Source organism: Hyposmocoma kahamanoa, unplaced genomic scaffold (assembly GCF_003589595.1).
Source record: "Hyposmocoma kahamanoa isolate Upper Pololo Valley unplaced genomic scaffold, ASM358959v1 220, whole genome shotgun sequence".
NCBI classification, from domain to species: Eukaryota; Metazoa; Arthropoda; class Insecta; order Lepidoptera; family Cosmopterigidae; genus Hyposmocoma; species Hyposmocoma kahamanoa.
Genome location: NW_020653740.1, coordinates 1,906,434 through 1,932,144, shown reverse-complemented (window position 1 = coordinate 1,932,144; position 25,711 = coordinate 1,906,434).

Below are 25,711 nucleotides of genomic sequence, written 5' to 3'. Positions count from 1 at the left end.
GATTGGAGTATATAGGTAGCCAACGTTTCTTTACTTAGCTATGTCCCCAAGCCGGCAACGTAATTACCATGTTAGTATGGCAACCATACATAACTAGCTGTTTTTTTATTACCTGAGGGAATCTGCTTACTGGGGTTATCTGGGACTGGGTTGAACCCTGAAGGGGAGCTACCCGACCGCACCAAACCCCCGGGGTGTTCCTTCTCTCCGCTGCAAGTAGAGGCACGGGTACGCTATCGGTCGTCCGCGCCTCCACCAGCGGCTGGCCGCGCCCAACGCAGCCCCTCCCCGAGAAGGGAAACACACCCCCACCAGACGAGCCTTCCATCTCGGGCCCCTCCATGCTGGGCAGCGAACTCCCCCGAGTCCTCAACTATGAAGTTCAGAGGATGCTCCCCCAGCCCCCGCGGCTGGTCTGTTGGTAGGCTCCACCGCAACACCCCACGCGCATCCACGTGGACTCTCCGTAGTAGAGAGTCCTTTGGAGCGCTCAACGTACGGGTCAATCGCCCAAATTCGGCCGCGGAGGACAGGACGAGCGACAACGACACACCGACACGTCTCTTCCCCCGCAGCCCCACCGCCACTGCATGCGTCTGCGCGGACGCGCTCGGCCTAGAACAAGACGAGCCCGCGCGGTACGCCCTCCTGCTCGGGCCAGCCTAGCTCCATCGGCCGGCCCGTGAGTTCCTCTTAGCTTCACCGTGGGATGAAATCGACCACGGCTACTAGAGCCCCAACGACAAGGCAGGAACCCATTCGGGGGAGATACATAACTAGCTGTGTCAAGTGAACGTCTAACTGTTCACCGGTTTGTTAAAAAAATAATACAAGCGTTTGGTTTTCGAAATACCTTTTGTTGTGCTTCTTTTCATTTTTTATTCTTTTCATGATACAAAAATGTTGGCATGAAACAAGTCGTGCGCCTGATAGTAACCGACACGTCTGTTTTTAGAAGTTGAATTGTCACTCAATGCTTTTAAAATCACAAAGATCTGAGGTTTGTAACGCTTTTTCTACTCCTGTACTTTAATCTGTCAATTATAGTTTAATAAACCATGCCACAAAAGCGCTTCTTTTAGCTCTGAAACAAAATTCTATTGAAAAACTTGTGAAGTGTGTAACTGGCTCCGTGGCCGAACGGTTACCATGCCACGCAGAGGTCCCAGGTTTGATTCCCGGGCCGGGAGAAATATTTGTATGGCCCACATTTATTTCTTTCATGAGTTTGAGTGTAATTTGTGGTTGTTTATGTATGTGTCCATGGCACCCGCGACACAGGGTATTCCTAGTGCGGGGCTATATTGAGTGTGTGCGTTATTATTATAAATACAATTGTTTTGAACTAAGTGGCACATTATCTAAATAACCATCGGACATACTTTTCTAAATTGGTTCTGGTGGGTGTTCTGGGAATTATTCCAGAGTGAATTCCGTTGCTCTGGGACTCATAGTACAGGGAATTCCCTAGTTTGAGACCAGGCAATTGGTGTGACTGTGTGGCACATAGAATCACTATTATTATATATTAAAACAAAGCTATACATAATCCGTTAAAGAATTGTTGACCTTTGTTTGCGAGGGTATATTGTACGTACAAATACAAAGATAGAATCCTTATCAATTCTCACATATTCCGTTCGTCTTCGAAAATACACAACCTTGCTCTGCCAGAAACACACTTTAACAAGGAAACATTTACAATTAATAATGCTACTGGACCAATGTAAAAAGGTCTCAGACAGATGGCCTTTCTGTATTTGACAAATAGTGCCGAATTATAAAAATACATACCTATATCATGAAACTATTTATACGTCCCATTGATGGGCACACATCTTCTCTTAGGCGAAGGTTTAGGTCATAGTCCACAACGCTGGCCCAACGCGGGTTGCGGGTTCACACGTTTTCCGAGGGCTGCGAACCTTCTTCGACACATGCAAGTTTCATGACGATGTTTTCCTTCCTTCCTTTCTTTTTTTGTTTGTATGTATTCCGAGAAACTCAGAGGTGTAAGGCCGGACACAAAGTCATCATTGATGTTGTCATAAATCCAAGAACGTAAACATATAGACCTACAAAAAATATTATCCGTTTTAAGCTTAAGTGTCCGAGCTCATCGTCTCATGGGTGTAGAGTAGAGAATATAGACATCTCCCATTTACCGAAATACCAACTAAACTCGTTAGTATAAGGGCTGGGGTAAAGTGCCATAATCGGAACAGTAGCAAAAACAAGTAACAGCCGAATACTGGCCACATTATGCGGGTCATCCAGGGAGGGTCTAAATGGCGATATTAATATCTCTCTATGTTCACACTCTTGTTTGCTTACCAACTCTGGTAAACTTTGTTTGGGAACGAAATCTATAAAATTTTTGTCAGTCCTTGTATCTCACCCTAGGTAATAAGGCCATATCAACAAAATTACAACTTTTCAAAAGAAAAGTCTAAAGATTCTTCGAACGAAATTAGTGATGACTCAAATTGTCACATAATATACATCACTTGGTTATGTACTTCGTATTATTTTCACGACTTTCATGTTATAAAATAACCAATTATATGGATCACGTTTTCCGAAATAAAGATGTAAATAAAAAATAAATAAAAGCACTTTTAACATATATGCTCACATGTAACTTTATTACTTATGTACCAAGGATATCAGGAACTGGTTTATAGTGCGCGGCTACTACAAAATCGTTAATGATATATTTTAAAGTGCGTGTAACCAAAAAAAATCTTTTAAAAAAACGCTACGAATTAAAAAATACATATACTTATTACTAATTTATCGGCATTTAGTACATTTATATTACACTATAATAAATGTGTTATGATCACGTGGCACTTAAGCAAATTTATTAAGCAAAAAATTTATTTATTAAGCAAAGTAAGTAATTCATTATCAAATACAAATGACAACAGCCTGCGTTAAGTTTAGTACCTAACCCTTAACATTTCAAAACCAAACTACAATTTATTATATTAGAAAACTGTTTACGTATGAAGTGAAAACAACCCGTTTGGGTAAACTACTAGAGAGCGAAGTACCAATTAGATGGGAATTAGCACCATTACTTTTCACGATAGGTTTTTATACTTAGCAATAACAACAACATACATAGCCTATTACTTTCTTTTGCTGCTATTTAGGATTTCTGTATAAAACGTATCTTCGTAGGTGGTACCATCGCTCTAACTATTTCTACAAATATTTAAAAAAAAATTCTCGAACAACTCGAGGAACTCGAAAAATTAGGTACGAGAATTCTCGAAAATCGATAAAAAATATATGACAGAAATCAGAAACCCTATTCGGCATTCACAGGCAGAAAAAGTTAAGCTCCTGAATCCAATAACCACCAAAGCATTGTCTGAATATAATTTATGCGGTAATAAACTCTATCCATTAAGTGGATAGCCTGACGTCTTTTCGATTGGCAAAATATAACAAACTAGTAACGAAATATGTGCGCCATTTATCCTACTTTATTTAAACATGAAAGATATTTCTCGAATAGCGCCATAAGCGCTTGTGCTGTCAATTTATGTAACAATGTAATCATGTGTGTGTACACATGTCGCAAATGAATTCGTTCAGTGCGAAGGTAATTAAAATCACCATACACATGCGAAACCATTACATAGCGGTTACATCTATATACGAATATAAATCGTAAAAGCGCGCCAATGTCCGCCGATAGAGATTGATGGCGCCGCCCGTGACGTCACAGCCGCTTCCGCTAAACGGATCAGCAGGCACGCAGCCGCCACAGGCTTTCAGCTTTTTGATTTCAACTTTACATCCCTAGTGAGCTTGCTAATACAACCAGGTATTTCCACGCGAAAAGTACAACAACAATATTTTTACTGTCAACAAATGGTTTTACTTACATATTTCCTAGTCATTGAAATATGCCAAAATAATACTCTGTAAATTCCTGCCTAATAGAGCCACCACCTAATCCAAACAATTTCTTTCACTCGTAAACTGCATGGTTTAGTTACTGCCACTGCAAACAGATGGTTTTAGTCAGATATTTTATTTGATCATTGAAATAAGTTAAAATATGGTTCTCTGTTAATTACTGCCCAATTTTAGACTCTAAAGACACCATCTACTTCTAACATTTTTCTAAGATTAATTGAAGCTATATTAATATTCTTGCGAGCAAAATGGTTTTGCTAAGACATTTCCTCTGGTCATTCAAGTATGATACCTTGTAAAGTTTCTGCATAATATTCTTGGGTTTACGCAATTGTTACACATACATAGGTAATGAAACTATTTTTTCGGATCTAAATCGCGTATATATCTCGCGCAATTGACTGACGTATATTTGTTTGAACATTGTTTTGTTTAAAAACAAATATACGCGCTTTATTATTCGGAAAAAATGGTTTCATTTCCAATTTCTGCCAATTTTTAGGCTCAAGAAATCTACCGCACGTAAAGCGGAGGCTTCAAATACATACGACTTCATAGTAGTATCAAGTGCACCGCCTATGGTACCATGTTTTGTGTGTTGTTTTAATGTGAAATAAAGAGTCTTTCAACTATTTTATAAAATCGAAAACAATTTCAAATGTGTATTTCTCTAAGTAGCCAGGCGTTGTCTATTTTCCCTCGCGTGCAATACGAAGAATTGTACTGAAATTTTAAAGTTGAAACAACCTTCACTTTTCCCAAAGCTACAATAAAATGTTCTAAACCAATTTTGATCTTATCCAATGTCTAAAATTCTTAAACCACATAATGAGAATCACTTCACCGCTAAGCTGTCACGTGGGGAACAAAAAGATGGCCAAGTTTTACCAGCACTTGTGTGTAGTTTGCTCTAGTTTCAAGCTTCGTCCCCAGCGGCTGTATCATTTACATTTTGCTCGATACATTTACATACTCTTTGACTCACCGCTAGACCTCACAGGAATTGAAGAGCTTGAAGCATCGTGAAATGCAGAAACAACACAACCTGCTGAATTATTAAGGCAGATGCAGGTAATATTATTGTTGTTACACTATCTAGAGATTTTTGTGTAAACTTGTGTTGTAACAAATTTAAATATGAATTTGCTTTTAAATCAGAAAATATGATATATATATATATATAACACTTCCACAACAGTTGCCACTCTTTTAATCACCCACATGCGCCCGTCACTCTGGGACATAAGTTGATAATTTCATGTGCTTGTAACTTCACTAGCCCCTTTACCGTTCTACGAATGCAGTAATACTCACATTACTGCTTACCGGCAGAAATAGGTAAGGTGGCTAGTGAAGTTACAAGCACATGAAATTATCAACTTATGTCTAAGAGTGACGGGCGAAGTGGCAGTGCCCCACAGATCTTTGTGATTTAAAGAGTGGCAACTGTTATGGACAGGCGCGCCGCTTACCATCAGATGCACGACTTGTTTATCTCGTCGTTATAACATTCATTTAGGTTAAAAATCAAGGAAATAGTGCTTTTCACACATCACGTCCATGGCATAAATTTCAGCTTATACTCGTAATCTGTCCACGGCGAGGCGAAAAAGGATTAACGCGTACCAAACTGACATGCCGGTCCAATATTTGTAAGCCGATTAATGAAACATTGTCATTCAATTCATAATTATCGCCCATATTAATTTTGGGACAATCTGTCTACGTCTGGCTGGATTAAAGTATTGTTTATGTTTTGTGTAGTTTAGTGTACATGCGCAGGCGACCGGCGGAAGATCGAAAATCAACTCTTTTGAGTGATACTGTACGGTGATCTGTGTGCGTGTACGGTGTACTACGATCGCCTGCATACCGAACAGTCTCACATAAGCAACGATAAGCGGCCTGCCTGCACAGGCAGACCTCTCCGGTATACCGTAGCGTGTATGGCCGACAATAAAGCATAATTCAATATTAACGAATAATTTATATTTGTATTGTGATGAATGGGTATATGAGTACGGTATCTAAAATTTTGTACAATCTTAAATATTATCCATATATAACAAGTACGTAAATTACATACGCTATGAGTATAATGGCATTACATGTGGGAACTACTTCGATATGAGTTTATTATACAAATTAGTAAGTATAAAATCGCAGCACTTTTTTACCACTCTACTAAGAGTAGCTTTGATTTTCTCAAAGCAAACCAGTTTAAAAAAATTACATTCCTTGCACAATAGCTCTCTCTTTATTAAAGCGCTTTTAGATCTACCAAAGTAAAAAAATAATATCAAAGGGCCTTTGGGCCTCGTACTCTAAACTTAGCGATGAATATTTTCGTTCCTTTCTAAGAAATCCTTACTCTTATTAAGAGAGACGTTGGACAAAAATGCCTTCTTAAAATAACTGTTATTTTATCAATGATTAAATATAACGAAGGTTTTCACTTACTCTAACAAATGACACACAATAATGTCTAACACTGTTATTATACTGTGATCCAAGAGTTACCAAATTTAAAACATTAATGAAACGTTATGTAAATGCCGATATTCTACTTTTTTATGATACTAAGTGCCGGAATGAACAAGTCGTGCGCCTGGTGGATAGCGACAAGCTTGTCCATAGCAGTTGCAGTGCCACTCAGAACTTTAAATTGAAAAGATCTGAGGGGCACTGTCACTGCACCCGTCACCCGTCAAGTCTCATGCGCCTGTAATTGTTTATCAACTCCATACCACGGTCGAAAATTATTTACCTACTACTACTACATACAGCAAGGCGCTATCTGCACACGCGCAAATGTGTGCGTAAAGTGGCAGGGTTACCCATCACTTGCTCGTACTATTTATTACATTACGTGGTCAGAGAGCGTCAATCTGTTATCTACATTATTCTATTATAGAATTCTAATAATTACACATGTACGTTACGTATTTATATCGATACAATATTATATTTTCATTAGTTCATTAACTGGAATAATATAGAAGATTTATTTTAAAAATATATTAAGAGCACTTAAAATATTATATTGTGGGCAGGCAATACAAATTGAAAATTCGAGAACCCTTCTCTGAGCTCACGAAGTTATGGCGTCTTATTGATATAATAAATCTGTATTATATATTACTCTGCACTAAAGAAAACTTTAACTGAATGAGTCTCAGGCATAAGTTTTATTACTTACTTGTTTAATCGTTCAAAAAACGAAAGAAACCCTCTCTTTATCCCGTTAGAAGATTATAAACAGCCGTTCACAGTACAATTCACAACCATTATAAATAGTAACGTAAAATTATGTTATTTATTAACGTACAAATTTCGTAATGAAAATGAAAACTATATTCAAATATCAAAGCCGCCTTAGAGCGAAAACGGCTCGCCGACAGCCTTGTTCAGTCAATGTGACCGTCAATGTGCGGGGCGTGGTGCGGTATTTAAAGCTAGGGAGGGGCGGAGAGTGTCCGTTCTCATTACTTATTTTTTTTTGTTCTCTGCCTGCGGATTATTTCACTAATAACCCTGTATACGTACGTTTTAAAAACTATGGTGAAGCTTTAGACTCTAAATGGTTACAGCAAAATAACTGACACTGAAGCTCTTCTGCTGTGCAATCGAAAATAAATTAATACTAGTTGTAAGATTCAATAGAGCTCCTCGTGAAAGAGTTCGTTCAAGGAAGTACTGCCACCTTACCTATTTCTACCGCCAAGCAGTAATGTCAGCATTACTGTGTTCCGGTTTTGAAGAGTGCTGGTGAAACTGCAGGCACATGATACATGTCAACTTATGTCTCAGGGTGAAGAGCGCAGTAGAAGTGCGTCTCAGATCTTTGCGATTTAAAGCTCTGAGTGGCACTACAACTATGGTGACAGGCGTGTAGCTTACCATCAGCGCACGACTTGTTGCTACCGTCACTTGAAATTATAAAAAAATGAAGTCTTGTCGTTCTTAACAACAACCAATTATGTTTTAAATAAAAAAAAAACTATGAAGACGCCTTAAAACTTCATATAAGTGCACTTCTACTTTTATTGCCTGTGTAAAAGGACAGGACACTTGTGACAAGGATATCCCATTTTGTAATTAACAAGAATTATTATCACGCAAAACAAACATTTCAGATAATTAAACATGATTTGTAAATGTAATGATAAACAGCATCAGGTGTCACATAATGATGCAATCGCGTGTATGTTTTCACAGGTACTCGTACGTTGGAATGATAATATTTGGACACTCGTTGCAATATTGTGGTCTCCGATAAAATAATGATTTGGGAAATATTTTTTGCCGTGGCCGAATATTCTGTTTAATAAGAGCATTGGACTTGAAAAATGCTTGAAATATGTTCACTATTTACTAAATTCGTTATTTCACTGCTGGGCATTTTTATAAAAAGGTGTTGCCCAAAATCAGTCCTGGTCTTAACAAGACCAAGTTCATCTTGTTGTAGCAAGATCCAGATCAAACCCGACCCTGCAACATTTGGGCAAGAACAAGACCTCTGTCTTGTAATTCTTGCAGACTCACCTGCAGGTCAACCTATCGATAAATGCCAAATTTATTCAATATATATTGAACTCTTTTAGTACTCGAGGAGTATGAACATGCGTCATGAAATTGTAAGATGACTATCGTCAGTGTTGCCGTACACATTTTGTTTAACGCTACCTTGTTCTCTACTTCAAGCAAATACAATTTTTAAATTAAAGTTCAAAATAATTGTTAGTAATCGTAATACTTTTACGATACACCAGTATCGTCAAACATTACGATAACCTGCAATTTACGTCCTCAATGGTATTTTTGCATTTCTATTAAGTAGTAATAGTTAATTGCAAAACTTGCAACTTGCAACTCTTGCAGCAAGGCCAAGACCAAGGCCAAAACTTAACCTGCAATACTAAGACCAATACCAAATAAATACACCCAAATACCCTTAGAGTCGAGCGGTTGGAGTTTCGCCACAATGTGAATTTTAATTCGTTTGTGGTGAGAGTGTCGACCAAGCAAACATCTGTCAACCTTCATAAAGGAGGAGTTTTGGCCGACGAGTGTCATATATCGGCGATTCCCGAGGCAGATTACATGACACCAGACTGCACTTCGTGTAGATTAGTTTTTATATTATATGTATGTTAGTCCTTAGTACCTATATATTATATGGAATGGATCATGTTCGAATTAAATTAATAAATAAAATAAAAATAAATACTAAGACCAGATGCACTGACGCAAGATCAAGACTGGTTTAATCTCGTCTTGGTCTTGCATTTGAGTGGCACTATTTATAAAGCTTTAAATGTGAATATCAACTATCCTGAAACTCGTTCTCGTTATATCTTTTCGTATAATAAGAGTATTTACCCAAGCTAGAATATATTTATGATAATCAACAATACTTTAAAATTCAAATTTGATGTTTATATCAATTTATTAACAAAAGGAAAGGAAAATGTAAATCTTCTAAAAGACGAGATGAAAACCCAATGAAACTGACAAAATATTTCTCACTCAATTGAGTTATTACAGATGTAAAACAATGAGCCGAAAAATGATTGCAAAATGGAGGAAGAAAAAAATAAATTGGCTTCGTTTTTCCACTTGTACCAGTGTTGTTTTAGACCTTCTTTGGGGCACAAAAGGTAGTCTCTGCGTCAGTGACTTGTTCAAATTGAGGTAACTTCATGTGACCTTTCTTTTGTCACATTAGAAGTCTCTCCGGTCCCTTGCCTCCGAGAAATCGATCAATTTTATAGATTCTCAAACATTCAATTACGAATTTGTACCTAATCTATGCGCTGGGCTGCATAAAATTATTTATGTAACAAACGGTGCCTAGACGACGACATGTTTTTGCTATCGGTTGTACCCATGTTGTACCACGCTAGCAAATCAAGCTACACATTTACATATCTTGTTCCGTTGCATTGGAGACGATTTTCGAACAAAAATGTGTAATCTGATGTGCCGTTGTCCGTACCATATCGCGGTAGATTGCACATCTATGTATATATATTGTGTAGTATATATACAATTTATTACCTGCACTCATAGATACACTATCTACTCAGTTCATAAGAAGAAAACGCGCTGGAAAGTTTCTTTCCATGTAGTACAGTAAGTACGGGTACATATAAGTCTATATTTCCGATGTAACATCGCAGGCGAGTTATGACATAAGAAAGCTTTTATCTCTTCTGTTCAAGCATTGCATCTCTGGCAGAGCCAAATGTTCCTCATATGACAAGCTTTTCGTGGGATTTGGCTCGCGTTTTTATAAAGAGATTTCTTGGCGGTGTTTGTTGTTCGAGTACCTTCCTATAAAAAGGTGAAAAATTTGTAATGGGCAAAAACCTATCTTGTACGAGTAAAGAGACTTGCATAATAGAATAATCATCTAAATAAAGAGTTTCCTGATAATTTCACTTTTTATTTTTGATTGTTAATGAATGTATAGGTAATATATAATAATCCTTTCCAATAATATACCTAAACCTAAAGTACAAAATTGAATGAACTAATTTTGCCAATATTTATTTGCTTTATTAATTCGACGACAAGTTCACAGTTCGGTTAGTTTTGTTGGCTATCTTACCTTCTTATCTATTGTATGTATAACTATGAAATTGTACCTTACTTAACAGAAAATATTGCCGGTATCTTCACGACTTTTGAATTAAAAATATGTAGTACACGCATAATTCCATTTAAGTCGAAATATAGCACCATTAGGACATTTTTTTTATAATACCAAGTGACGAGACGAACAAGTCGTGCGCCTGATAGTAAGGTACACACCTGTCCATGTCAGTTGCAGTGCCCCTCAGCTCTTTAAATCGCAAAGATCTGAGGCGTACTGAGACATAAGTCGACAAAGACAAGTACCATGTGGCAGTAATTTCACCAGCACCCTTCAAAACCGGAACAAGACAGTAAAGCTGGCATTACTGGTTTGGCGGCAGAAATAATAAAGGTGGCAATACTTCCCTGGACGAACTCTTTCAAAAGGAGCTCTACTACTTGTAAAAAAAGCACGTAATTTTGAATGAAATAGTGTATACATATCGTCGATATTCTTAATTGTTCTCGTAGCGCCATCTAATAAATATGTTGGTACCATTTCGACGCATAACCAAGTAATGAGATAGGGAACAGTCAAAAACAATTTTATTCGGCGTAGAATGTGTCAGACTACACAGTACATACACTTTCCCACAGATGGCGCTGTATATGATTCCAGAGTACTGTGTATGTAGTTTCCAATAGTTCTCATAAATTCCTACAGATGACAGCCCGACTTCATGTCACAAGTAACGTAAAATTTTCCCTACTATCGTTATAATTATTTATATACATATATATATATATATTAATTAGTATAAAATTATACATATGCAATTATGCATACATATTACTATATTCAAACAAAATCAACATCTTCCACAGGTTCAAACAATTTAAGTACCTAATCTTAGGTAGGAGAAATTGCTAAATGTATATGTATATTAAGAGATTTTTAAATAATGATTCTACCTTTCAATACCAATACAACTTTTTTGTTTGGTTCAAAAATATGATCTTCTATGTATACTTTGGTTATTGTAAACGAAATTGTATTTAGACATTATTTAGAAACAAATTATACAAATTTTCTAACCTAGTAAATTATTAGAACAGTTCTCGTTCCCACCAAGAACAAATAGAGGCCAGAGGCTATTTAAAACGAAAAGCACCGGCTTAAACAATACAATAGGGCCGTAGTTATTACACAATAATAAAATACATAAAATTACACTTGCCTATTCTCTATAAATCGCGATGACGTAGTGACGACGCACATCCGATTTTCTCATAATATATTGTAGTTTCATTGTAATCCGTATGCAATATAGTTTTGACATTGCATATGATTTTTCGATCAAAATATTTTTAATGTAGTTTTTAAACTTAGGAAATGATGAACTTAATATATGCTCCAGAATGTTATTGTAAAAACGTATACGGTTCCCCATAAAAGAGTTGTTTACCTTGGTTAAATGAAATCGTGGTACCATGAGTTTGGACTTAGCTCTAAGGTTAATATTATGGATATCTTCTTCCTTATTGAAATTATGTATATTGTTACGGACATATAAAATATTTCAGTAAATGTACTGTGATACCAGTCTCCTTAAACTTTTCTCTGAGAGAAACCCGAAAGTATGAGCGATGCCGTAAACAACAGCAATGTACACTTTAACCATCGATAGCCCACAGCAAATGTTTCAACGAGTCGAATCGGGAAGGCCATCCTAAAAATGGCCACACTTCAGAAAAGACCTACCATTATAGCTCCCTGGAATTTTACAGAAATATTATTCATTCTACAATCTTATACTAAGTTAACACTTTACTTGCGTATTTTAATTCGATCCTAATGCCATCAGGTGACATACAAAACTAAGTTCTTCGGAGTTGTATATATTATATTATATTACGGTGATACGGTGATACAATCCAATAAACAGGATCCATCTCTTAATTTGCCACCTTTAGAGGTATATTTGAATGGACCCACTACTGAGGTACCCCCTTTCCGACAAAAAAGATTCGTCGAAATCGGCGCATAAACAGCATAGCGTTCTTTGTCCACATTCAAGAATCGGTAACTTTCATGATAGTTTACTGTATATCAAATGCACTAATTTATTTCAAGGCATCAGCCCTCGCACGACTAAATGTAGTGTTAGCTCAAAGGAAATTTACTGGGGAAAAAAGCACTTCGTTTTCAAGTATACTGTTGTTCACTGCACTACTTATTTTAAGTGGTTTGGACTTACAATGAACTTTTTATAATGTGCTGTGTTTCCCTAACAGTTTTCCACTCAGTTAAAGAAAAATTTGCTTCAATACACGAATAATAAGATTAAAATTGTGTACTTTTTTAAAAAAAAGAAAAAAGAAAATACATTTATTTAATAATCGACACAACAAAAAAGGAAAATAAAAACAAAACTGAAGAAACAAAACCAACGCACCACAGTCACAGCCTCGCACTAGGGAAACCCTGTGTCGCGGGTGCCATGGACACACGTAGACAACCATAAATACACCCAAACTCTCAAGAGAAATAAATGTAGCCATACACGTATTTCTCCCGGTCTGGGAATCAATCCCAGGACCTCTGCATGGCAATCCAGGAAGGTAACCGTTCGGCCACGGAAGCAGTTAAACACAAATAAATAACTACAAGAAAAAATCACAAACACGAGAAAAATAAAATAAAACCGATTTTTCACATAAACAAGACAAACCTAAGTCAGAATTTGCTGGAAAACTGCACTGATTTTCGTCTCACCCGCTGGAAAGTGGCGATGACGTAGACGATAAAGCATGCACACCTAAATAATACCTATTCACTCTCGCCTTGAAAAGGCCCAAGATATAGCGTTCGGGGAATAAGTCTGGCAAACAGATACAAATGTGTACGTGTATGTACATACATAACAAACACGTATTCAGGTGTTATAACTGTAACAAGTATTGCGTTTTGTGTACTTTTATGTATCTTGAAATTTATTTTTACAAGATTCACACTCGAAATGTAAGTCGAACGTCGTACGTTTTTTGTTGCATTGTTAAATAATTTTTGACAATTTATGTAACAGCTTTCCTTAAACATTGTTATGTACAAACATATTAATAGCAGTAGACTTGAAACTGAATACCAATCTCTATAAAACTCAGTAAACATCAGTATTACTATTACAGCTATCCCTAAACACCGTAAAACGCTCGACGTTAAGTGAAAGGCATTAAAAAGAGCGGAGTCATTATTTTTTTAACCGACTTCAAAAAAGGAGGAGGTTCTCAATTCAATTGTAAACTTTTTTTGCATATATGTTACGCGATAACTCCGGTTTCTGAACCGATTTTGATGTTTATTTTTTGTTGGAAAGAGGGTACCTCAGTCTCAGTAGTTCCGTAATTTTAGCACTCTGTACTGAGATTATGAATATAAATATACATAACAGACATACGTAACTAATGCCACACAAAAATAGTTCTAGTTATTCTTTGTGAGATTAGAGTGGAAAGACGAGTTAGGGCTATATCTGACACCTGCAGTAAATTGGAATACGAAAATAAATAACGTGTGAAGAATATATTATTAGATATAACATGAAGAAACAAGGATATTACGTATCGAAGCTTATAGATTCAGTCACCAAGAGAGTACAATTAAACAGAGCTGCTTGGACTCTACTGACGCTGTAACACTAGTACCGGTAGCTTTCAAATTCGCTATCTCAAAGTGTTGGAACGACTTGGCTCTTCCAATAAGAAACTCAATGTCGTCTTGCACTTTCAAAAGGAAATTCGAACTATGGCACTTTCGACGCAAAGCTGATAATTGGGTGTGTCTTCGTCGGTCCATCTACTATATTTAGTGTTTTCCTCCATCGGAGTCCTGTACATTTCTATGTTCACTGTTCATCCCTATCTAAATATGTAAATTGAAACATGTAGAGTGTCACCGGTTCTTTATGATTAATTTATGACGATAATTACTTTGGTGTTTTGTAGTAAGCGACATTTCGTAGATGTGGAGCATGTTTTAGGTTTTAACGATTGTTTTGATATACTTGCGTCCTGTTTTAAAATTCAATTTTAGTTTTTAAGTTTTAAAATGAAATTTCCTTTCTTCAAACCACCACTGATGACATAAGTAATAGCTTTAAATTATATTTACGGTGTTGTGATAATTTTATTGAAACTTGTCGAGATACCTAAGGGCTGTTTCCCACGGTTAGTAGTTTTACGGATCACCTCGCACGAGCTAGCACCCGCAAACCAATGGAAAACGCTCGTCCGCAGCTACGCAGACGCAGCGTGTGGTACATAGCGAAAAATGAACGGGTCCAGAATGCGGCGATGGGTTATCATTCTATAATTGGTTCATTATTAATATGAAATTGACTAGATCGACGTGTGGCTGTCGATGATCGTCAGTCCTGTCGGGCTCTGCCCAGCCTTTAAAAATCATGGCCCATGTGTCGCCTTTATAAAATTCGTACTCTATCTACACAATAGATGTCACTACAAAAGATGTTATTATTATAGTTAAATTAATGAAGTGATTATGACAATGTACAAGAAATAAAATTATATATATTTTATTTATAAATACGAAACTATATACCGTAAAAAATTTATTACACACCTGACATAATTATTAACAGATAGAGAGTATATTTAAAAAAAGGTGAAACCAAACGAACCCCGAAATGGACAGAATCACATGACTAATCTGTTTGAATGGATTAGGTGAAAAACCTACAAAATTCTATGCTAACATCTAGGACGAATATACCACATATTGCAATACGCAAATGACAATTTTCAATCTCCTATGCAACAAGTACCTAGACTCGCCTGATACTTTATCTATCTCTACCCTTTCTCACCTTACTTATTTTTACTGCCAAGCAGTAATGTGACCCTTACTGCGTTGAATGGTAAGGGTGCTGGTGAAATTACAGGTACATGGAACATAAGTTGTATGTCTCAGGTTGACAAGCGGAGTGGCAGTGCCTCTCAGATATTTGCGATTTAAAGTTCTGCGTGGCACTGCACGCAGAACTTTAAATCGCAAAATATGTCATTATATGTATGCAAAATATGTAACTGCAAATATGTCACTATCAAGTGACGGGCTCACGACTTGTTCGTCCCGTCACTTGATAGTGACATATTTATGTTCCCACACTAACACCAGCCTTACTATGAAAATCGGGATATAAATAACAGTATTATAATATCCCAACAACAATAATCGTTCAATTTTAATCGTTTCTTCAAAATCTAGTACGAAACAATTACAACAAACAATTTCATATCTAACAGTAAAACTTAGAACGCTTGATTAGTAAGCAACGGTAACTTTAATTGTTCTCGCCATTTGGAACCGTTTCAAATAAGTAGTTTACGTTTCTAATGCTTGAAACTTTTACAAAATTACACGCCCTTATTTTATTTTTGTTATACAACCAAATTAAACTTTGTTCGTTTGCAATAAGGAATTAATGTCCTTCATACCAATTATCAATAATAATAATAGTGTTATTTATAGAATTAATTGTTTAATTAATGCAATATTAAGTCTCATAATTATCTCGTAATTATTATTGAATATTATTTTAACGCTTAAATTTCAAAGTTACATTGTGATTCACTTCTTATTGACTAAGTACATAATATACGAATAGTCAAACCCCGTTAAAACCTCTTTGTATTGATTTCCAGACCAATAAATTGCTTTACCGCGAATATCGATTTGATTTCGATAGCTCTGCATTTACAACTATGTACTTAATTCAAGAAAGTTCGATCGCAGAAGGTAACGATATTCCACACATTACAAACCTACAACTGTCAAAGAGGGGCTACGGTTGAATACAATAAACTGTAATTGTAATAAATTTCTACTATACAATAAATTATACGTATTTAACATATATCGCTGCCTCTGTACTATAACGCAGTACTGCAGAATACTACGATAAAAGAAATTTGATGTAAAAAAGATGCTTTATTCATGATAAAGTTTATCTTGCTCTGCTCGTCGCTGCATACTAGTTTAAAATTTTGCATACTTAGTTTTTTTTATTTGTGTATGCGCCACTTTCCTCCAACATGGTGGTCGGAGCGCTTAGTCGGCGGATATGGGAAGTTCAAACTTTATTTATTCTATTTGCAACTTAATCGAATGTGATCGAGTTCCGTCAGACACATTGAATGTTAAAATGTAATACTTCGTAATGGCATAACGACAGTAATCTCCTTCGTCTTATCGTGTAGATGGGATGCATGGTACTGTCGCGGCCCAAAGTTAGCTACGCTGATCACGCCACGAGTACCCGCCATACTAAACTGTGTACGGGATATGTTTGCCATCGTGATGAACGGATTTGCCAATTGACGTAAGCTACACGTCAATTGTTGCCCAGGGTGCGGCAAATATACTAGAAATACGATTCGAACGTCATTGGAAGGAAGGCTCCTTTCGTGCACCCCAAGTTGTTTGTAACAGTAGAGTTCCTTGTGGAAAAGTTCGCCCAGAAAAATACTGCTACCTTACCTATTTCTGCCGCCTAGCAGTAATGTGAGCATCACTGCGTTTCGGTTTTTAAGCGTAAGGGTGCTGCTGAAATTCCAGGCACATGGGACTTTTCAATTTATGTCTCAGGGTGACGAGTGCAGTGGCAGTGCCCCTCAGATTTTTGCGTATTAAATCTCTTAGTGGCACTGCAACTGTTATGGCAAGCGTATCGCTTACCACTCTATGCGCACGACTTGCTCATCCCGTCACTTGATATCATAAAAAAAAAACAGTTCTAAGAGAGATTCACCTAAACAAAATTACATAAAATCAATCACAATTCCTGTCTAGATCAGCGAGTTAATTACAGTAATTTCCCTATTAAACGTTTACGTAGTTTCTCAACAATAACAATAATAATAATATGAAGGCAACCATCCTTAATACTTGTCGCATTGTCAGAAGGTTTTTGTAGATGAAAGAGGACGAAGTAGGCTTTTGTTACCCAACACCACCACCGTCCACATAGACATGCTGCAGTTGCTTGATTTCGGTCTGCAAGTGTGGTTCAAATCAGCTAACAAGCTGAGAAAAACAAATAATATAATAATAATAAAAAATTCAATATTAATTATTTAGGACTTGGGAGAGGCGAGAGTCTAAAATAGATATAATAATAATAATCATCTTTATTGAATCTTTACATAGGTTTTCCAATCTTATGGCTAACTTATAAAAAGAAATTGTAACTGAAAGACAATTGAAACAATGAAAAACACCTCGTACGAATATCGTAAGGAAATCGTAAACCATTATAACACGTTAGATTAACGATATCTGAGTGTTTGATTAGGAAATTGTGGTTTACAATTTTCTAATCAATCACTCAGTGAACTAATCAACAGCCTATAAAAACAAGCACGCGTCAAGAAACTTTAAACATCTGTCGTAATTATCAATTACCCTTGTAGTATAAGACGCCGTAATTATCAATTACTGGTACAGGAATTACTCAAAGACGGCATTACGATGTACTAACGACTAAACAGGAGATGTGAGGGCAGATGTAACCAATTAAAGCGTTTACGTCGGGATTAGAGCATTGACATTTGAATCAGGTTACACGAATATGTAAATAATATCCACACATGTACAACATTATAACGTCGATGTTAAATTTTCAAATCTTTCGTACTTTCGCACTATTATAAAAGCTTTTTGTAAAAACTTTGAAACGAATTTACAAATGTAATGAATAACGATAGACCGCGCCCATTTTATGTAGGGTCCCAGGTAAAGGACGGTCCGACCTTTTTATTTACTCTCTCTTAAATTTAAGAGGCACGCTCTTGTCGGTGTATATAATGGCAATATGTATACCTACATATTGCCATTCTGTCCTCTACAAAGCTTTTTACTTTGAACTAGTGACCCGCACTTTTCTTTTTATGTGGTCATTTTAACTTATTCTTAGTCGTCCTCACCCAGCTTGCCTTCCACTTTTAATTACATCAGATTTATAATAAAGTCGTCACGTCGCATAACAAAGCCCATTACTTCCTCTTCGGTTTTCAAGGAGATTCTTGATTTCCTTCACTCTTTTTAGTCTACGCATCTCAGTTTTTCCATCTGTCTCCAACAGGACTTATCTATTCACAAACTAACTAATCACTTTTTTATTGCAACCTGTATATAAAACAAATAAAAAACATTACTATACACGCTGCGGAACAAAATGACGTATCCACAGGAAAAGAAAACATATTCTAAAAGAAAAATACACATCTTTGGGAAAATATTGGATACCAACTTCCTCCATATTATATTGAATAGTAACTATACAATCATATTTAATAGCTATAGTAGCTCCTTGTGAAAGAGTTCGACCGGGGGTGTACTGTCACCTTTCCTATTTCTGCCGCCAAGCAGTAATGTGAAGATTACTGCTTTTCGATTTTGAAAGGTAAGGGTGCTACATGGAATTTATCAACTCATGTCTCAGGATGATGGGCGCAGTGACAGTGTCCCTCAGATCGTTGCGATTTAAAGCTCTGAGTGGCACTGCAAATATTATGGACAGCGTGTCACTTACCACCATGCCCACGTCCTATTCGTCCCGTTACTTGGTATCATAAATACAAATAAATTTCCTCTACGTTACATGGTGGGATATAAAAAAACTAAAGTTGTCGTTTGTTAACCACGTACTGCAACCTGCTATGATTCGGCTCAGAACAACTCTATTTAAGGCAACCCGTAGCTCGCGCCGTCTGAATCCTAATTAGGATTGAGCGAGTAAACAGGATCTACTCCTACTTTTCGTACCTAAATAACACTGGTCTTCCAAAATCATATGTAACGTACCTACCAAATCAGTTACAAAGATGACATCTAAGCAGGATATGCATTTTCCTCGTTGTCATAAGCATTAATAATAAATAAAGGTAAAAAGTTATCTTTTGAACTTGTAATGCTATTGATGCATTTAAACTATGTGTATTGATTTATGCTAATTCTTGAGATTATATTATATAGTTACTTTGCTTTGCTGTCTGACAGACCATGCTGATCGAAAAGATACAAAGCATGCGTCGTGATTCCATGATTATTATCTTATGAAATATATAAGAATAGATTTTGATGTAATAGGGTAATTTTCAAGTTAGGTTTCTCTACCTGATTTTGGTGGCAATTTTCATTATTGAAGTATATTCTCATGAAATATTAAACCATATTTCAGGATACTATACTCGAATATTAAATAATACTTCATGATAATATTCTACAATATTTTAATAATAAGAATTGCCAGCGAAATCAGGTGGAGAAAACTAACCGGAAATTACCCAATAAGGCCACATCTGCAAAATGCAAAAACGTTTTCAATACTTATAAGTTACAATATTAATTTAGAAATTACAACATACATAGTGAAAATGGACCCTGTTGGCAAACAAAATTTATCCATCACATCTGAATTTCGCCCAAGATTTTTCGAAATTCCGTCTTCAGCTCCAGATAGATTTGTGGACTATTACCAATGACCTACAGGTCAATGACTATTGCCATACACGTTCTTTAAGAAAACTTCTCACAGAAAAGAGTCTGGTTAAATCGCACGGTCCTGGTGATAATGGTCGAAAAAATTATCAGACCGTCTCGGCAAAATTCTCATCACATTGTAAGTGAATTCCCCACAATTTGTATTGGTTGCTCAGTCGTGAAATTTTCAATAACTTTACCTCAAAGGTAAGAGATGCAAAAAATCAGCCTTCGAAATTCAAAATGAAATGAGGTTATGAGACGCCATTTACTTATAAGTACATCAATAATAATAAATAAAGCTTGTAATACACGGAGTGCGGGCGCGGGTCGGGCGCGTGTCGGGTCAGGATCGCGGCGAGTCCAATCCAAAACACCAAACGCAGGCGCGTGCGCCCGTCTCGCACCCGCTCTCAGTGTGTTACACGCTTAAGTCCACAATCTCATTGGACCAGCATGACGCACTACGGTAGGTCGTCAAACACGCAAGTTTTACGTATATATTCATAAAGTGAGCTTTATGTAGTCAACCAGTATCATCACTTCAACCAACCTAAATGCGTCATTGTCTACTTATATTGTCTGAAAATACACTACTAACTTGTGAACCTTTGCCCTTTCTCTATTAGTTCATTGATCGAAAGAACGTAGACCTGTTGAGATAAAAAGAAACGTGAATCTTTCAATTGTTTTACAAATGTGAATTTTATATTTTTATTCTATATAAAATAGATTGTAAAGCGCTGTTACACTACACTAGCTTTAGGCGCAATATGAACAACACAACAGCATATTGAGATCATCCATCAATTCTACGTCCCACGTAAGGAATAGGGCTCTACAAAACGTGAAATGTGATATAAAAATAGTAATAAAACATTTTGTAACACAATAAAATAAAAATAAAGTACAGATCCTTGTATATTGCAATAAAACAGAAGAGAGTTCAATAATTGACTTTGTTAGCGAATTAATCCCGCAAGAGATGCATAACGTCTCTTCGTCTGAATAAAACTCTTTTAGAGAGAGTCTATACATTGAATCAATGTTGGCATAGACTTCCCATCCAATTATTTTTTAAGTTATTTGTCTTTGTATTTATTTGGTTTTTCTCTGGACAAAGCTTTTAGATCCAACATTAAACGGATAACGAAGTCATTATGTTGGAACCGTAGCTCTAAGAAAGCTAAAGCCTTTTATTACAGCCATAAACATTATATAAACCGTTCGAGGAAGGCACATGGGGAGTTTTAAGTTACATTGATTTCGAGGGGTTGAAAGACGACTATCTTGTTATCTTGAAAAAGTTGTTACATTACGTAAAAGATAGATGTCCTAAATAAAACGCATTTTCAACAAGGACCCTTTTTTATGACACTAAGTGACAGGGCTAACTAGTAATGCGCCCGTCACCCTAAGATATAAGTTGACAAGTACCATGTGCATGTAATTTCACCAACACGCTTACTTTAAAACCGGAACGCAGTAATAATACTCACATTAGCGCATTAAACGACCTATTTCGCAAGAAGCTCTGCTGATACTAAAGACGTTATATTATTGTATAGTAAGTAAAGTAGATCAAAATCTCAGCTATTTAAAGTTAATCCTATTACATGATAAACCTGTTACAAAAAGTGGAAAATATTACTTACAAGCTGTTTGTTTCGTTTAGATTCTGTTTCTAAACGACAAATTGTTTTCGGGTTCCCTTAATACCGTTTTAGGATCCAATCCCTTTTCCAGGCGCACATAAATAGATCAGATAATGACGTTTTCATAATTTAACACGTGTTCCCATTTGTCCGCCTGGCAACCACTTTACTTTGTTATAGAAATAACACCGATTTAGGTTCCCATTTAAATGAACATTTATTTTTCATTGGAATTATTTCAATAGGCATAATGGGATTACTCGTGTTGAATATAATGAATAATGGAACGAATTAATGAAATATTATTTATTGTTTATAACGACAACACTGAACAGTCCCATGTCTATACATAAGTTTTGTTTATAGTCACCCTCCTTATCAATCTCTTGGTTATACAGGCAGGGCATTATAACTACTATAAATACATTATTAGGGTTCGAAGATATATAATTATCATTGATAAATATCATTATAACTATCTCGATTATTATCAAGATACATATGCCTTGATATTTATAAAATTAATTGGAATAATAAAATGGTACCGCTAGCTATGTTGTTCCATGTGTTTGTATCCGAGACGTATCCAAACGTGTTAAAAACTCAAACTGACTGCGTCACTCTCAAAAAAAGTCACAAACTATATTGCTTTCCCTAAAATTTTGCGTTGTATTTATTTGACTTTCTCATTGTTTGTCTTTTTAGTCAAAAATTAAACAGGCAAAACTGTAAATCGGCATAGATAATTATTGCATAATTATCAAAGACTATAAATATTTTCACAATTTCAAACCCTGCTACACATACATTGCTCTATACTGTTAGAGAATATTGCGATCCAAATTGATCAACGTAAAGTGTATAGCGCAGTACTACGCATAAATAGCACTGCCAAAAAGTGCGAATGGATATTAGGGAATATAAAAGAGACGTTAAGAAAATTTGGATATTCAGCGGCAGTATAACAAAGATCTCGTTCGCTTGTGCCCTTAAATACCCATTTACAAAAGATCCTCTCTCGTTAAGACTTTATAGGACCTAAACGTGTACATTATTCCAAATTAACTCCAGGAAAACATTATTTCTACGAACTTACGAAGTTGATATTCGGTGGCATATTATTCGTAATTTTGTATGGTATCGTGCAGCGCCCCCAGCGATTGCAAAAGTTAAATGTTCTGTGTTCAGCGACTTTCGACAATGTCAACTATATAAATGTAATAAATAAATAAAATAAAATAAGTTTTTATTTGTACCAGTGTCAGTCGACATTTACAATTATTACTAGTTACATCTACATGTTATTAGCTACATGTAACATGTATACTATAAGGTACATTTTTATACATATATTATAATTTACTTTTATTATACGTTATACTATTAGTTACATTTACCTTAATATCTAGCAACAATAGTAGTCGCCTCCTCGGCGTAGGCCTCCCATATTATCTTCCATAACTCCCTATCTCCGGATTTCGTCATCCATTATGGTCCTGCTTTCTCTATAAAAACGTCTTCCCGTCATTTCCTCGAACGACCTTCACGTCTTGTTTCGTTTCTCGGTATCCACTCAGTCACTCTCTTTGTAATATATGCTCTGCCCAGTTCCATTTAAGAGATCGTATAGTTTTTATTACATTTGTTACTTTTGTTCTTACTCTGATTGCTGTATTTTTAATTCTGTCTCTTAGTTTTATCCCTGTCATACTTCTCTCCATTTTTCTTTGTAAATAGATTATATTAAATATTAGACAACATCACATACGTTCGTCTGATCCCAAAGTAGGTAATTAACTAAAGCACTTGTTTTATGGAAATCGGAAACTACGACGGTACCACAAACACTCAGACCCGAGGCAATATAGAAAAGTTAGTTTTTCTACGTTGACCCGACCGAGAATCGAACCCGTAACCTCAGTGATGGCAACACTATGGAAAACCGATGTGCAGGCCACCCAACCACGGTGGTTACTGACTGCGCTTCAAAATTACCGTTAGTGGACACTCTTCAAATAAAACCGACAAATCTGAAATCATATCCCCTTCCGGTAAAGCCTAACCTAGTAAATGCCTTGTATTTTGCAAAACATATTATGTAATTGTATCATATTATTTATTTCAGTCTCAAGATACATGAAGCTTTTTTGTTCCACTTTGCGCAGTTTAAAACTGGCAACCTTGAATTTTCTATCGGCAAATCTTTTAAGCCTATATAGTTCAGACCACGCTAATAATTTAATCGAATTACGAAGTAATTGAGTAAATAGATGTCTACCAACTTAACAAAAAGCGTTTATATGTAATACAGACCTGTATAGTACATTTAGCTTGTTACAAGATAACATAATGCAATGGCTTTTAGAAGTTAAATAAGAATTAGTGTGATAAAAGAAATAAAAGTATGATTGCAAGAATGATTAAAACGAAGGAACAGCTAATTTAATATGCCAATTCTTTTGGCAGATAATGAAATAGCGGGGGACGTTACTCTCCCGAAAATGTAGAATAAAATGCATCAATTCTACTAAATCATTTACTAAACTTCTCGACTTTATCTTATCGATTTTACTAGATTACTCGCCACTCGACTAAATTACTAACATAGCCCGAGCCAGGATGGTGTGAGATTATTTTAAAATGTCAAAAACACTTAGTCATTCGTGAGGATAGTATACCTAAATCACGTGACCGTGGTATATATTATGTAAAATTAATTTGTTACTTAGACTTGAACTGTCGTTGTAATTAACTCATTGATTGTGCAAACAAAAATCTGAGTCAAATAAAAATATTTAGAATTCGTTCATAAATTTTAAATTTCTTTTTTTGCTCGATATTCAAATTACCCCATGTAATTCCGAACCGATATTGGAAATTTGTATTCGTTTTCACTCGTTATCCTTGATTTTTTAGACACGTAATTTAACAAATCGGATTGAACGAAATTTCCACAAAATAATACGTGTCTGATTTTGTAAATCATATTTGTTTCAAGCAAATGTCGGATTATTTTCGCTTCTTGTACAAAGTGTGCCGCGTTTTCGTTATTGCGCTCAGCTACTTTACACCTACACAGTAACTCTCTCCAATTAAAAAAGAAACAGCAGCTATAGCACGACAGACTTGCGTGAGTAGCAACATTGAAGCGCGAATATAGCAATGTCTCGCGCATCTATGTCGCTTCGCGCGTAAGTCGCGGTATATAGTGCTACCGCTGCAGGTGTACATTTAGTTAATGAATTTAGAATATGTATTAAAGAAAAGTCACCCTGCCCACTTGAATATTTTATAACATATCTAGCTGAAAACAAATATACATATGTATAAGTACGTATATAAGTGAGTAACTAAACGTCATTAACAATCTTTCGAAAACATTCTAAATCTAGCTCTAGTTCCTGTGCAATTAGTCTCGATGTCTGGAAGAAACTATACTTACTATTCTTGTAATATCCAAGGTGAAATGACTTCACGGTTCCTAGGACATATCATCTAACTTTAAATTACATTAATGTGCTGCAGTCTCATTGTTATAAGCAGCTTTTCAGATAGAACTTTATAGGGACGTTAGTGTAATATGCCTTCAATTTAGTAATTTATTTTAGAAAAACCGTGAAAATACAATTATATATATTTTTTTTTCATTCTAATGTAAGTGTATATTTGACCTCGATCTCACCTGAAGGAAAGTGACGATGAGGTCGACGATGGAGCATGCACACCTAGATAATGCCTATTCACTCTCGCCTTGAAAAGGTCCAAGTTATAACGTTCAGGGAACAAGTCTTCAGGCAGGGAATTCCGCTTCATAGCCGTTCGCCATATAAATGTGGAAGCGTAACGCTTCGTGCGAATCTTTGGAATATCCACAACATAGGGGTGGAAGCCAAGCCTACGCCTACTCCCCCGATGATGGAAAGGGGAAGGCGGAATGAAATCGTGTGATTCCAACGAACACTCTCCGTGATATATCCTGTAA